The sequence below is a fragment of the Capsicum annuum genome, chromosome 6 (assembly GCF_002878395.1).
Source record: "Capsicum annuum cultivar UCD-10X-F1 chromosome 6, UCD10Xv1.1, whole genome shotgun sequence".
NCBI classification, from domain to species: domain Eukaryota; kingdom Viridiplantae; phylum Streptophyta; class Magnoliopsida; order Solanales; family Solanaceae; genus Capsicum; species Capsicum annuum.
In genome coordinates this window covers 141276158-141289920 of record NC_061116.1, presented here as the reverse complement: position 1 = coordinate 141289920, position 13763 = coordinate 141276158, and the positions used below count along the sequence as shown (strand labels likewise).

Genomic DNA, 13763 nt, shown 5'->3' with positions numbered 1-13763 from the left:
AACCATTAAAAAACCTCTATTTATCTTTTTGTATCATTTGTTTGAAGTTAACTTGTAGCTATAGTTTCAAATTAGTTTAATCGCCACTCACATTATTCCTCGTGTATTCGATCCCGACTCCAAAGTTAGGTAATTCTATTGATGACGATCGCCTTGCACTAAATTGACGTGTAAGTTGAGCGTTATCAGGGATTCTTGGTCCTTCAAAGTGTTGGCATTGTCAAAATCCAGCACAGGAGACCATAGCACATGTGCTATTGAGATCAGTTTTAGCTAACAGGACTTGGTCATACTTTTCTTCTTTTGTAGGAATAAACATACAAAAAAGGAGTTTAAGAGAGACAATCTATGCATGGTGGAATGTACAAGTCAAACAAATGGAGAAAGCCTATTTCAAAGCAATACCAGCAATCATCATGTGGGAATTGTGGAGAAGAAGGAATTCTAAGAAGTATGAGGGAAAGGAGATCAGCATGCATAGAGTAATATTCAATGTCACAAGATAGTTGAGGATGTTACTGAAAGTGAGAAAACCAGCTCTAGAATTTGCTACAGATTGACCAGTTATAATACAGCAACTAAGTTAGCTAAAGCCTTAAGTAATTCCTAAAGCGGTGTTATGGGAACTGCCAGAGCAGGGCTGGATTAAATATAACACAGATGGTGCATCAAGAGGGAATTCAGGAGGCAGCTCATGGTCCTTTTGCCTAAGGGTTGTAAAAGGGGATCTAATACATGCAGCAGGCGCAGTAATGGAAAACACAGATGATATGGTAGCAGATGTTGAAGCCATAATGTAAGAAAAATATCATTGCAGTCAGTTCGGGCAAGAGAAGATCATTATATAGACAGATTCACTAGTAATGTAGAAATTCTTAAATCATGAGTGGGAACTACCATGGAAAATTACAGATACAGTAATAAGGATAAATAAGTTGTTGCAACACAAGCAAGTATAGATAGTTTATATCTCCAGGGAAGGCAACCAACTTGCAGATTACTTAGCTAACTTAACATTTGAGCAAGAACTGTTCAGATTTATAGCATTTAACCAGCTACTAAGTGCAGGAAGAAAGATACTAAATAGTGACAAGCACCAATGTCCCTACTTGAGACTAAGCTTAGCAAAGGTTTAACAGGACTGGAAAGGCTACAGCAGGTTCTTTCACATTCATCATATTTACAAAAAAGGAAGTTTAACAAAAATGTGAAAATACTATCCTTCCAATTTACACCAGCCAACAAAAAGGGATTTTCAATAAGTTAGGGGTCACCAAGTCAGATCAGATTCAACCGACTGAGCTCTTTGGTCCTCTTTAGCTATCAACGGGTCCAAGCATCCCATGATCTCTATCCAAGCTATAGCTATATAGGTAAAAGGAGAAGAGCATCAACATTCAACATACAGGTCTAAAAGCAATGATTATACAGGCAAAGCACTTACAAAAAGGAGGAATCAAAGGTCAAAAGACGTGACCTAGCGTGTTAGCACCAAAAATAATGGAAACATACTGAAGATTTCACCTGGAATTGAAGAGAAAAAGAAGAAGAAATTAGAGCTCAATCAGTTGGTGAATTCACGATGTATAAGAGATGGAAACTCACTCATGCAAGCTAGAATCATTAACTTGAAGCAACAAAGGAACAGTATTTATCACCCACAAATGTAGAAGAATGAATTAAATATTAGTGATAGAAAGCATGGTGAAGGAGGCATAGAAAAGGGGAGATCAGCTTATCTAATAGATTTGGAAACCCTACTCCATTTTAAGAATCGGGTCGAAATATTGGACCGGACCAATTTTTTATTTGGATTGTTTTAGATTTGGGCCGTTTTTCATTATGTTTTTGTAATGGCTATGCCCTACATGTATTAGACTGATTTTATTAATAAAATCCCAAATTAAACCAAAAAAGGCCACAAACTTCTCCAATTGTGATACAATCCAGAACTTAGTTTGGAGGAAGGTTTTCCAGAGAATTGGGGTGAAATTTCTTACAAGATAAATTAGGGATAGAGATGGAGCAATTTCCAAGGTTAAGTGAATATAGGAAATGAGAGGAGGCTTCTTCAAAAGAACCAGGAATAATGACTGGATCTTGATTATTGGAGTGAAGTCGGTGGGATTTTTTTACTAAGTTGGCCTGGATCTAGTTCAGGTGATTGAAAGATAATGGATAAAATAATTAACAGGGGAGGTATTAAAGAGGGTTTGAAGTGAGATAAAATGATGGAAAGGTAAAGAAAAAAGATGCTTAAAAGTAAAGGACAATTGAAAGAAAAGGACACAGTCTTACGAAAAGGAAAAAGGGAAGAAAATATTTTAAGAAAAGGGAAAAGAATTGAGACTGAAAGGCAGTAATTAAGGATAAAGGGATGATGATTAAAATATGCGTAAATCAAGAAAGAAAATATATTTGAGCATAATTTATAATATTTTTCAAGAAAGTGAACCATAAGTCAAATATCATTAATGCAAATAATATTAAGGCTTTTTATAAGGAAACAAAATCTTTCTTCTAGCAACGGTTTTGTAAAAATGTCAGCAAGTTAATTTTCTAAATCAATGAATTTTAATATAAAATCATCATTCTCTACATGATCATTAATAAAATGATGTTTAATATCTATATGCTTAGCCCTATAATAATGCACAGTATACTTGGACAAACTAATAACACTAGTATTATCGTACATAATTAGCACAAATTCGTATGATAAATCAAAATCAAGTACCTCATGTATTATTCACAATATCTGAGTGTCATAGTTGCCAATAGCCATGTATTCAACTTTGGAGATTGACAATGCGACTGACATTTGTTTTTTTCTATGTGATAACGGTCAACTTACACGTCAAACTAAGTGCAAGACGGTCGTTGTCAATATAAACCCAATAAGATTCGGGGACGAATCCATGAGGAACAATGTGAATGGTGATCGAGTATGTTTGAAATAAAAGTTTCTCACTAAGTTCAAACCTAAGGTACAAATATTTGGGGAGATGTTAAATGTTTTCAGAAAGATAACAAATTAGGGCTTCTAAGGACTAACTCGAGACTAAGAATAATTAGAGCGTAACCAATTAGGAATGAATCTTGTGGATATGTTTTACTAGAGGCAACTAATGTGTGGGTACATGAAAATCAACTTCAAATCTTAGTTAAAGCATGCATAGGTAGGCTCATTCGGGGATTTTGATACTAGCCTTTCAACAAAGTACCAAACTATAGCCCCTGGATTCTTTCAAATACCGTATGGGCATAGTCAAATAATCATCACACAGCCTCAATTGGGGATCCTTATTTCTAGGATGATGCCTAAGATATAGCAATTCCACAATTTATCCTTATTTCTAAGACAATAAAAAAGGAATAACTATTATCTTATTGTTCACAAATTCTCAAGTCACCTATATCCCTCTTTCAAGGATGATGTAGGATCTAGATTGCCTACATCCCTCTTTCAGGATGATGTAGGGTTTAGGTAAATTGAGACTTTCACCAATAAATTCCACTTTATAATCAAACATTTGTGAAACCCAACAACATTAACTAAGAATTAAAGCTAACAATCATAACCCACACACACTTTCACTCTATTCAAACATAACCCCAAGAGGAAGAACTAGCAACTCATCAAGATGATAAACAAAAATATACAAAAACCTCTATCTATTGATTCATGAAAAATAATGAGAATGCAAACCACACTTTAAATTCCAATAAATCTTCATTGGGACTTGCCAATTCTCCACTTAGGAGTCACTCTAATGTCTTCTTATCTCAAGATTAGTAAAAGTCTTGCTCTAAGCTCCTAGTGACAAAACCCTAAAAACCCAGATGAAGATGGAAGATAGGATGATGATAAAAATCACTTTCTTCAAAGGTTTTGAGCCATTTTTAGAATTGGGGTCAGCACTGTGATTTGATGAAATTGCCCCTGGGTTATTTCCCATTGTACCGCAATTTCTGGTGCTAAGAAGAAATTGCAACTCTATATTTGCGGTAGGTCCATCACGATCGCCATCTTGACCTATCGCAATTGTGGCTCTCAGACCGCGATCATAGTAACTGAGCCTGAATTTGTGTAGGGTCTTTAGTTGTGCTCTTTTCTCCTCCTTTTGATCCCTTATCCATATCTTTCTATCTCATCACCTGTGTACCTGCAAAATGTTGAATTTAGTGCATTCAAGTGACAAACTTGTCTTATTCATACCTTTAAATTATAGCAATGTGCACGAATTTAAGGCGTAAATGAGTGGTAAATTCACCACTCATCACTAAGCCATGAAATAAAGCCTTTCTAAGAATTTGACATGTACCGCTAGTGATTTTTCAATCATTTTAATCACCTGCAAAGTCAGTATCTAAATAACCAGTTAAATTAAATTTTAAGGAATGGGGATAACATAGTCCGATGTCCTAAGTCCCAATAAGATATTGAATGATCTGTTTTACTGCAGTCAAATATGACTTTTTAGGAGCTAACTGACATCCTGTACATTTGCACATACTAAACATGATGTCGGATTGACTTGTAGTCAAATAGAGTAGAGAACCAATCATTCCTCTATAGGTCTTTTCATCCACATCTTTTCCTGATGTATCTGAGTCAAGATATATTGAGGGACTCATTAGGTTCCAAAAGCCACCCCTTTTTACATGAAAAACTTTTTGATGAGTTTCTTTGTATATTTAGTTTGACTAATGAAGGTTCCCTTTGAAGTTTGCTAATTTTGAAGCCCCAAGAAGAATGTGAATTCTTGATATCGTCCAAAACAACACCTCCAAGAAGTATAATGAGGTCGTTTTCAAATATATAACCCAATAAAGGTTGGGGGTGAACCCACAGGGAATAGGCCAAATACTTATCACAAACTTACTGAAGTAACAAAAAAATGCAGAAAGTAGATGGGGGGATTTGTGAGAACAATATCAATGGTAACAAGTGTTTATCGCTTTAGTTGAAATCAATATGAGATGAATACTAGGAATGTATTCCCCTTGACTTCCTAACTTCGTAGACTTATTGTTCTCCGTCAAACTATCATAATACCTTGCATGCAGAATCTGATAAGATATGTATCACCAACTGTCTAATGAATGCTTTTGGTGAATTTCAATCTTTACCTTTTGGAGTCTCAGAGTGTCGCATTACTACCCCTTCTAATAGATCCCAAATTAATTATTACCTGTTAAGTATCAAGTTAATTAGATGAGGGTTGATAGCGTTAAATTACTGTCTTAGTCCTCTTTTCCTAATCGTTAACTCTACTATGAAGTAAGTATCAAATATAGGCAGGTTCTTAACTTCTGTAGTCATTAAGAAAGAAATCATACCGAAGATCACAATACATGAAAGAATATTGATCAAGAACAACTTTGCACTTCCTCTACTTCGTTATTCCATCAGGGTTTCCACAACCCTAGTTAGGTGGTTTAGCTACTCATGTTTGCAAGAACATCCATTGAAATCATAAAAGAAATCATATGAATAATCTTACAATAATTAAAGAATAAAACAAGAATCTTGAATTAATATTCAACCTTAAAAATCATGAACAAAGGATTCCAAGATCAAAAAATCAAATCTCAGAATCAATATAGTGTTATGAATGTAAAGAGTGCATAAACTAATACAAAAACCTCAAAAGGATATTTATAGAATACATCAGAACCCTAAAAATTTTAACCAAAATAAAAAAGAAAAAGTAAGTCGGTAACAACTTACATGCCTATTTACGGGCATTAAGTACTACTTATGGACCCTTATATTGGTAAGTGTTTGAACAATTCTCCATATTACAGAACACCACCTACGATGGACTTACGAGGGGCATAAGTGGTACTTACGCCCCATAAGTAATCCTTCGTAACTCTCAGAACAAACTTCAGAATTTAGATCTTCAGAATATTTTTCTTCTGACACTTATGTGCCCACTTACGGTGGTCGTAAGTTCCACTTATGTCCCATAAGTAGGGGTCCTCTGTACACTTCAAATCTTTTTCTTCCTTTCAGCTCCATAACCTAATTTCCTAAAAAATAAAGACAAAAACACATCATATCTAAAAAAACAAACCTATGTACTTGCATATTTTTCGATTTTAATCATCGAAAATACCATAAAACCATGGAATCAACACCATCAACTTAGAATGTATGTATGTACTCAGGTAATAAACACAATAACAAAATAATACGGAGATGCTTAACCAATAGAAATCTAAGGTACCTATGGCAGTCGACTCAATTTCAGCTCAACAAATTTTACCCTCTCATTGTTTCAACTTTTCAAAACCAACTATTTAGATCTATGTACCACAATAATGCGACGTAAATAAATCAAGCTATGACATTACACTAGCAACAAATAATCAAGAAAACATGTAGAATACACAACCCAAACAGATAAGAAGTTAGCAACACAACTCATGTACCCTCACATAAAAGAAGTCCCACTCTCACAGTATGATCATGCATGTCAATGTGGGAACAATATCGAGTGACTCACACTCACAAAATAAGTTCTAATCAATGTGCATAGAATACCAAAGGCTTGGTCTTATGATCTTTACCTTAATTTTTTAGACAGTCAGACTAGGATAACTATAGGACTTTATTTGGCTCGTAATATAGGCTTGGGGCTAGTATGATACATTTGGAAGGTAGTGACTCACACTTCTTGACACTACAATTACATTTAGGGTCTACTTCTTAACCAATTTTTATTTTATTTCTCCCTTTTTCTTTTATTTCAAATTTAGGTTTGGTGTGATTTTGCTAGTCTCTCCTTTTATTTTTCTTATCTTTTTCACTTTTCTTTCTTTTTGTTTTCCTCTTTTTCTATTTTTTTAAAAATAGACCTAACTCTACTTTCTTTTCTCTTATTCAAACCCTTCTTCATATCCAATTGTAACACACACCCCTATGATAGTCACCCTCAACTTAGAAAATTTGCTTGAGTTGAGATGCACAGTGTCCAAGGAGGGACCAGGAACAAAACAGGTTCATTGTAAGTGAATTGGAAAGGTGACAAGGTAAAAAAGAAGAAAATAGGTCAATGTTGGATAAAATTCAGGGATCAAGTGATACTTATTCACATTTGGATGGTCATTTAGGCCAAGAGTGGACTAATTCAAAAACAGACTATGACAACATCCTACCAACTATCCTACAACCTAGGCAAGACTAACCGAACAAATTTTGAATTAGATGCACAAAGGGGACTAGGTAAGTATCTTACACTCATATGGTACCGAGTTATATTAACAATTACTACATATCCAGTTCATGCAATGCTAAGCTGTGATTATTTTATCCCTAATCCTAATGTCATAACAAGATTCGCAATAGTCACTCATATATTTACATCACACAGCTCACAAAATCTTTTTGGAGGGATATTAATTTTCAAAAATGCTTAAAAACAAATAGAATACATCAACTGCCCTTATGTTCCTAATTTTTCTCCTAATTAAACACAAAAAATAACATAACATAAATAATAACACAAATACAACCTAAATATGTTGGCTTTATCGAGAACATACTTTGTGAAAAAGAGGCACGATAAGAAAAATCTTAAGAAAATATCTAGACCCACAAGTAGCCCCACCTTTATCGAATGGAAACGCATTGTCCCCAATGAATTGGAAAGCTACAAAGTAAGAGAGTTAGAAACATACCTATGTCACCTTAGGTGAATAGATCTGACACCTATCACAAATTATCGAAAATGCAGAAATTATAAAACACCTTAGGTTTCCTCTCAAGCAGCGCTTGATTTCACGTTGTGGCATGATATGGGTTTCTTATTACTCATACTTCACCAAGGTAAACATAGGGTTGGCCTCCAGAGTGAAAGCTACAAAGCAAAAGAGTTACAAATATACATGTGGCACCTTAGGTGCATAGATCTGATGCCTATCAAAAATAACACAAATGATCACATATGCAGAAATAATAAAACACCTTGGGTTACCTCTCAAGCAGCGCTTGATTTCATATCGCGGCATGACATGGGTACCTTGATTACGTAGATTTCATCAAGGTAATCATAGGTTTGGCCTTTAGGGTCATCACATTATTTATTACCAAAACCACCCTCATGTTAGTTGGCTACTTCATAGTTCTACTCACATTGAATGTGATTTCCTTATTATTCAACTGAACTTAAGCTCACCTTTTTCCATATCCATCAATGCTCTACCCATGACTAAAAATAGTTTTTCTAAAATTATGGACATCTCAAAATCAACCTCACAATCCAAGACAATAAAGTTCGTCGGAAAGATAAAGTTGCATATATTGACCAAAACATCAAATGATATGCCTATGGGCTTTTTAACTGTACGATCTACCATTAATAATTGCATCATCATGGGTTTGGGGTTCTCAAGCCTAATTTTTTGAGCAATGCCAGTAGCATTAAATTAATACTGGCAAGAATGGAAAAACTAAGGATACTTGAGCTCTATCTCTTTTAGCTCTGTCAAGTTCTGGTTGATGGTGTTCTTCTTGTCTCACTTTTTTTTCTTGAGCTACACAGTGGGCAATAACATTCTTTCTCATATTGTCTTCAACTAGTAACAATGCAGTAGTTTGTGTGTCTATCTCTTAAATACCCTGTAGAGGCAGAGAAACCTGATTAGGGTCATCATGACCCCCGTGATCTTACTATTCCATCTCACAATTCTATCGTCAGGTCCGCTCTAGCTCAATATCATGTAGGATCAAGTCAAGGGATTTCCTTGACTCCGAGTATTGGGCATACACTGGTGTATGCCTTAGAGATAAGAGATAAATAAAATCCAAAAGCTTTAATCAATCAATTCATAACTATATTCTGCAGCAACGATGCCAAAATTTAATGTCGTCCAAAACAACATCTCAAAGAAGTATAATACGATTGTTATCAAATACATAACCCAATAAAGTTTGGGGTTGAAACCATAGGAAATAGGCCAAATCTTTATCAAAAACTTGCTGAAGTAGTAAGAAAAATATAGAAGAGTACATAGGAGGATTTTGTAAGAACAATATCAATAGTAACAAATCTTGATCATTTTGGTTGAAATCTGTATAATATGAATACTAGGAATATGTTCCCGCTGACTTCCAAACTCCATAGACTTATAATGCTTTTCGAATTATCCCAGTACCTTGCATGCAGAATCTAATAAGATAAGTATCACCAACCCTATTATAAACGCCTTTTGTGAGTTTCACTCTTTACCTTTTGAGTCTTAGAGTATCGCCTTACTAATCCTTATCCTGGATCCTATATTAACTATATCTTTTGAGTGTCAAGTTAATTAGATAAAGGTTGATGGCCTCAAATTCATGTTGTGATCCTCTTTTCCTAATATCTACCTCTCTTTTGAAGTTAGTATAGAATACAGCCAGGTTCTTAACTTCTTCAACCGCTAAGAAAGTAATAACACCGAAGAAGCTCATAATACAAGCAAGAATATTGATCAAGAATGACTTTGCACTTCTTCTAATTTGTTATTGTATTAGGATTCTCACAATACTATTTAGGTGGTTTAATCGCTCATGTTTGCTAAGACATCCACTGAAATCATAAAAGAAAGCATATGAATAATCTTACTATAGTTTAAGTATAAATCTAGAATCTTAAATTAATATTCAACCTTAAAAACTAAGAACAAAGGATTTCAAGATCAAAAGTCAAATTCCAGAATCAATATAGTGTTGTGAATGTAAAGAGTGTGTAAACTAATACAAAACATCAAAAAGGTATTTATAGAATACATCAGAACCCTAAAAATCCTAACCAAAATAAAAAAGAAAAACTAAGTAGGCAATAACTTACAGACCCATTTATGGGCAATAAGTACTACTTACAGACCCCTAGATGGGTCATAAGTGTCAGAACAAATCTCCATATTATCGAACATCACCTCCGATGGAACTTACGAGGGACGTAAGTGGTAATTATGCCCTATAAGTAATCCTCTATAACTCTCAGAACAAACTTTAGACTTCAGAACATTTTTCTTCTGACACATGTGTGGCTACTTACAATGGCTATAGTGCCACTTATGGTCTGTAAGTGGGCCCATAAGTAGGGGTCCTCTACACACTGTAACTCTTTTTCTTCTTTTCATCTCCAGAACCTAGTTTCCTACAAAACAAAAACAAAAATACATCATATCTAACATAACAAACCTAAGTACTTGGATATTTTCCAATATAAGCATCGTAAATTCCATGAAATCATGGCACCTTAGTTATCTTATGAGACTTTTTTCAAATTCTCCCTTCATAATATTTGAAAAATTCTCGCACAAAGAAGTGTAAAACTCCCAAAGATAATATCATCCACATAAATTTGTGCAATAAGAATGCTTGAGCCTAACTTTTAAACAAAAAGCGTTGATATATGTTTTCTCTCCAAAAATTATTATTTAACAAAAATGTACTCAATCTCTCATACCAAGCTTTGGAGCTTTTTTGAGATGATTAGTGCTTTTGAGAGTTTAAAAACATGGTTTGGACACAATGGATTTTCAAAACCTGGAGGTTGTTTAACAAAGTTTTCTTCATTAATAAAACCATTTAAAAGGGAACTCTTTACATCCATTTGATATAATTTAAAACATTTAAAAGAAGCAAATGCTAAGAGAATGCGAATGGATTCCAAACTTGCTACAGAAGTAAAGGTTTCATCATAATCAATACCTTCCTACTGAGAGTAACCCTGAGCTACCAACTTGTCCTTTTTTCTAATGAATTTACCTTTTTCATTTATTTAGTTTCTATAGACCCATCTGGTTTCAATAATTGAGCGATTTTTTATTCTTTCATCCAGATTTTAGACTTGATTTCACGTAAATTAGTGCATTCTTTCTTTAAATCTTTGACCTAAGATTCATCCTTGAGAGCCTCATCAAACTGTTTTGATTTAATTTGAGATACAAGAGCCACCGATGTTTGTTTCCTTAAGGAGGCCCTTATCTACATCTAATCATTTAGATTTTAAATGATGAATTTATTTAAAAATCTTGCACTATGTCTCCATTCTCTTGGAATGGTTATTTTTTAATGGTTCAATGGGCAAGGCTGACTCTGGTGATACAGTAGTCGACTCTACGTCTGTTTGTTCAGTTGTTATTTTCGGGATGACTTTGTGTTGAGAGTCATTCACCTGTTCTTTATTAAAACTCAAACTCATAGATATAGGATTATAATCATCAAACACTATACGCATAGATTCTTAAATACATAAGGTCCGTCTATTAAAAGCTCTATAAGCACGACTAGTAGGAGAGCAACCAAGAAAGACACGTTTGTCGCTTTGTGGATCAAACTTTTTCAGATAATTCTTGCCATTGTTATGAATGAAGCACTTACACCCAAAAGGATGAAAATAACTAATGTTCAATTTTTGTCCTCTCCAAATCTCATAATGGTCATCCTTAAAATTCGCATAATAAGGCATCTGTTAAGCATATGACATGTAGTGCTTGCCGCTTTTGCCTAGAAGTGGTCCAATAAGTTTTGCTCGAGTAGCATGGTTCGTGTAGTTTCTTGAAGAGATCTATTCTTTTATTTGACAACACCACTCTATTGGGGGGATCGAGGAGAGGAAAGTTTTGAGAGTAACGGTTTTGAGTATACTAGTCTTCAAAAGCCTTGTTTTCAACTTCTCCTTCATGGTTATTATGAATATAAGTAATGAAATACCCTTTTTTTCTTTGAACTTTTCTACAGAAAATCATAATGTTAACAAAAGCTTCATGTTTATGAGAAATATACCCATGTAAATTTAGAGAATTAATCAGTAATAACAAACACATATATTTTTCCATTAATGTTGGCTATTTTGGTGGGACAAAACAAATTCATGTGGATCATTCGTAGAGGTTTGGTGGTGCTAACAATGTCTTTGACTTTAAAAGATATTCGAATCTATTTACCGAGTTGACAAGCATCACAGACATGATCATTTTTTAACCTCAACTTTGGCAGACCGTTCACTAATTTGAGTCTAAAGAGCTTTTAAATAGTATGCCAGTTGGCTTTCTACGCCAACCAGGGATCATTGGTTTGAGCAGTAAGACACATCAGGGTAGAAAAATCAGTATTATTCAAAACATAAACATTATTGACACGATCACCAATAAGAGTGATTTTTCTTTTTTCATGTGATTTAGTTGTTTTCAACGTTGAAAGATACACTAAATCCTACATCATAGAGATGACTTATGCTCAATAAGTTGTGTCTGAGCCCATCAATAAGGTAGACTTCAATCAGCTCACAGGAAGAGTTGGTGATTATAGAGCCAACTCCTATTACTTCTCCTTTGGCATTATCTCTAAATCTAACAGAACTACCATTAAATTTATTTATGGTGCTGAACTTTTCCTTCTTTCTAGTCATATGTCTGGAACATCCGCTGTCTATTACCCATATTCTCTTTTTATAGTTTTTGTAAACATACTCCTACAAAATAAGAGAATTAATTTTGTTTAAGTACCTACGTGTTCATGGGTACTTGAGGGTTAGATGTATTTTCTTTAGGTTTCCAAATCTGCATTCCTCCAGATTATTGTCTACAGTTATGTGATTTGTGTCCCTTTTTACCATAAGTGTAGAAAATAGGTCCATGATAGGAAAAGTAGGTTTTAGAGAAATAAATGAGTTAGAAGAAGAAGTACATTTAGCTTTCAAAATATTGGACTTGACAAAATCGTGACTTGGTAATTTTCTGATAATGTTCAAACGCTTCTTAATATCATCAAGTTCTTCTTGAAGCAAGTCAATTTTTATTTGTCTTGCTTCAAGTTGAATCTGCCAGTTCCTTCTTTCTTCTACAATCTTTCTTTTAAAAAGAGTTTTCCAATTTTTCTTTTCTTGGACAATTTTGTTATATTCATCAATGACCTTCTAAAGTTTATCAGTTATCATATCAAGATTTGATTGTATTATATTGCAGTTTCGGCAGTCAAAGGGTCTTTTCTCACTAGATTCACCTATGGCCATAAAATGCATATTTGTGATTTTTGCATCATCCTCAGTTTTATCTTAATCACTCTAGGCACCAAAGTTTCTATTTTTCTTGGATGATGTTATCCTTAGTTCAGGATAGTTTTGTTTGATATGGCCAGGTTTGTTTCAATGATAACAAAAATCATCATTTCTTGTGAATTTATTATTTTTGAGGATTTTGTTGGGGTCTCTGCTGCCTTTGTCTTAGAATTTACCTGACTTTACGATTTATAATCCTTTATTATTGTCTTCATCTATGTTCTTGTCTTCTCCCAATCTAACATCACTAAAGGTTATAGGTTTTTTTCTCATCCTTGTTGTACCGGTTTATATGATTTTGTTCATATGTAAGAAGATTACCTCGCAGCTCATCGTATGTCATGTTATGGAGATCTTCTTTCTCTAGGATGGTTGCCATGGTTTTTCATGCTTTTGGAAGACTCTTCACCAGTTTTTTAACTTGAAGACTATTTGAATAGATCATCCCTAGAGACTTTAGTTCACAGACAATCTTGCTAAAATGTGTGAACATTGACTCCACTCTTTCATTTTCCTCCATTTTGAAAAGGTCATATTCATTAACCAAAGCACTGATCCTGGCTTCCTTTACTTTGGTGGTGCCTTCATAAGTTACTTTAAGTTTGTCCCATATTTCTTTGGTTGTTTCGCAGGTTGATATCTTGTCATATTCTGCTCCATAAACTACACAGTAAAGCAAGATAATAGCTCTAGCATTAGTTTCAA

General features: G+C 34.2%; 1 long non-coding RNA gene across 1 annotated transcript; it reads right to left on the bottom strand.

Annotated features, from left to right (window-relative positions):
* Nucleotides 1–974: 974 nt before the first annotated feature.
* On the bottom strand, nt 975–2256 carry LOC107853093. Its single transcript, XR_001669656.2, has 3 exons — nt 1606–2256; nt 1445–1524; nt 975–1365 (listed from the first exon to the last, which is right to left on the bottom strand). It is a non-coding gene; the product is annotated as an uncharacterized LOC107853093 (long non-coding RNA).
* Between the last annotated feature and the right edge of the window lie 11507 nt (nt 2257–13763).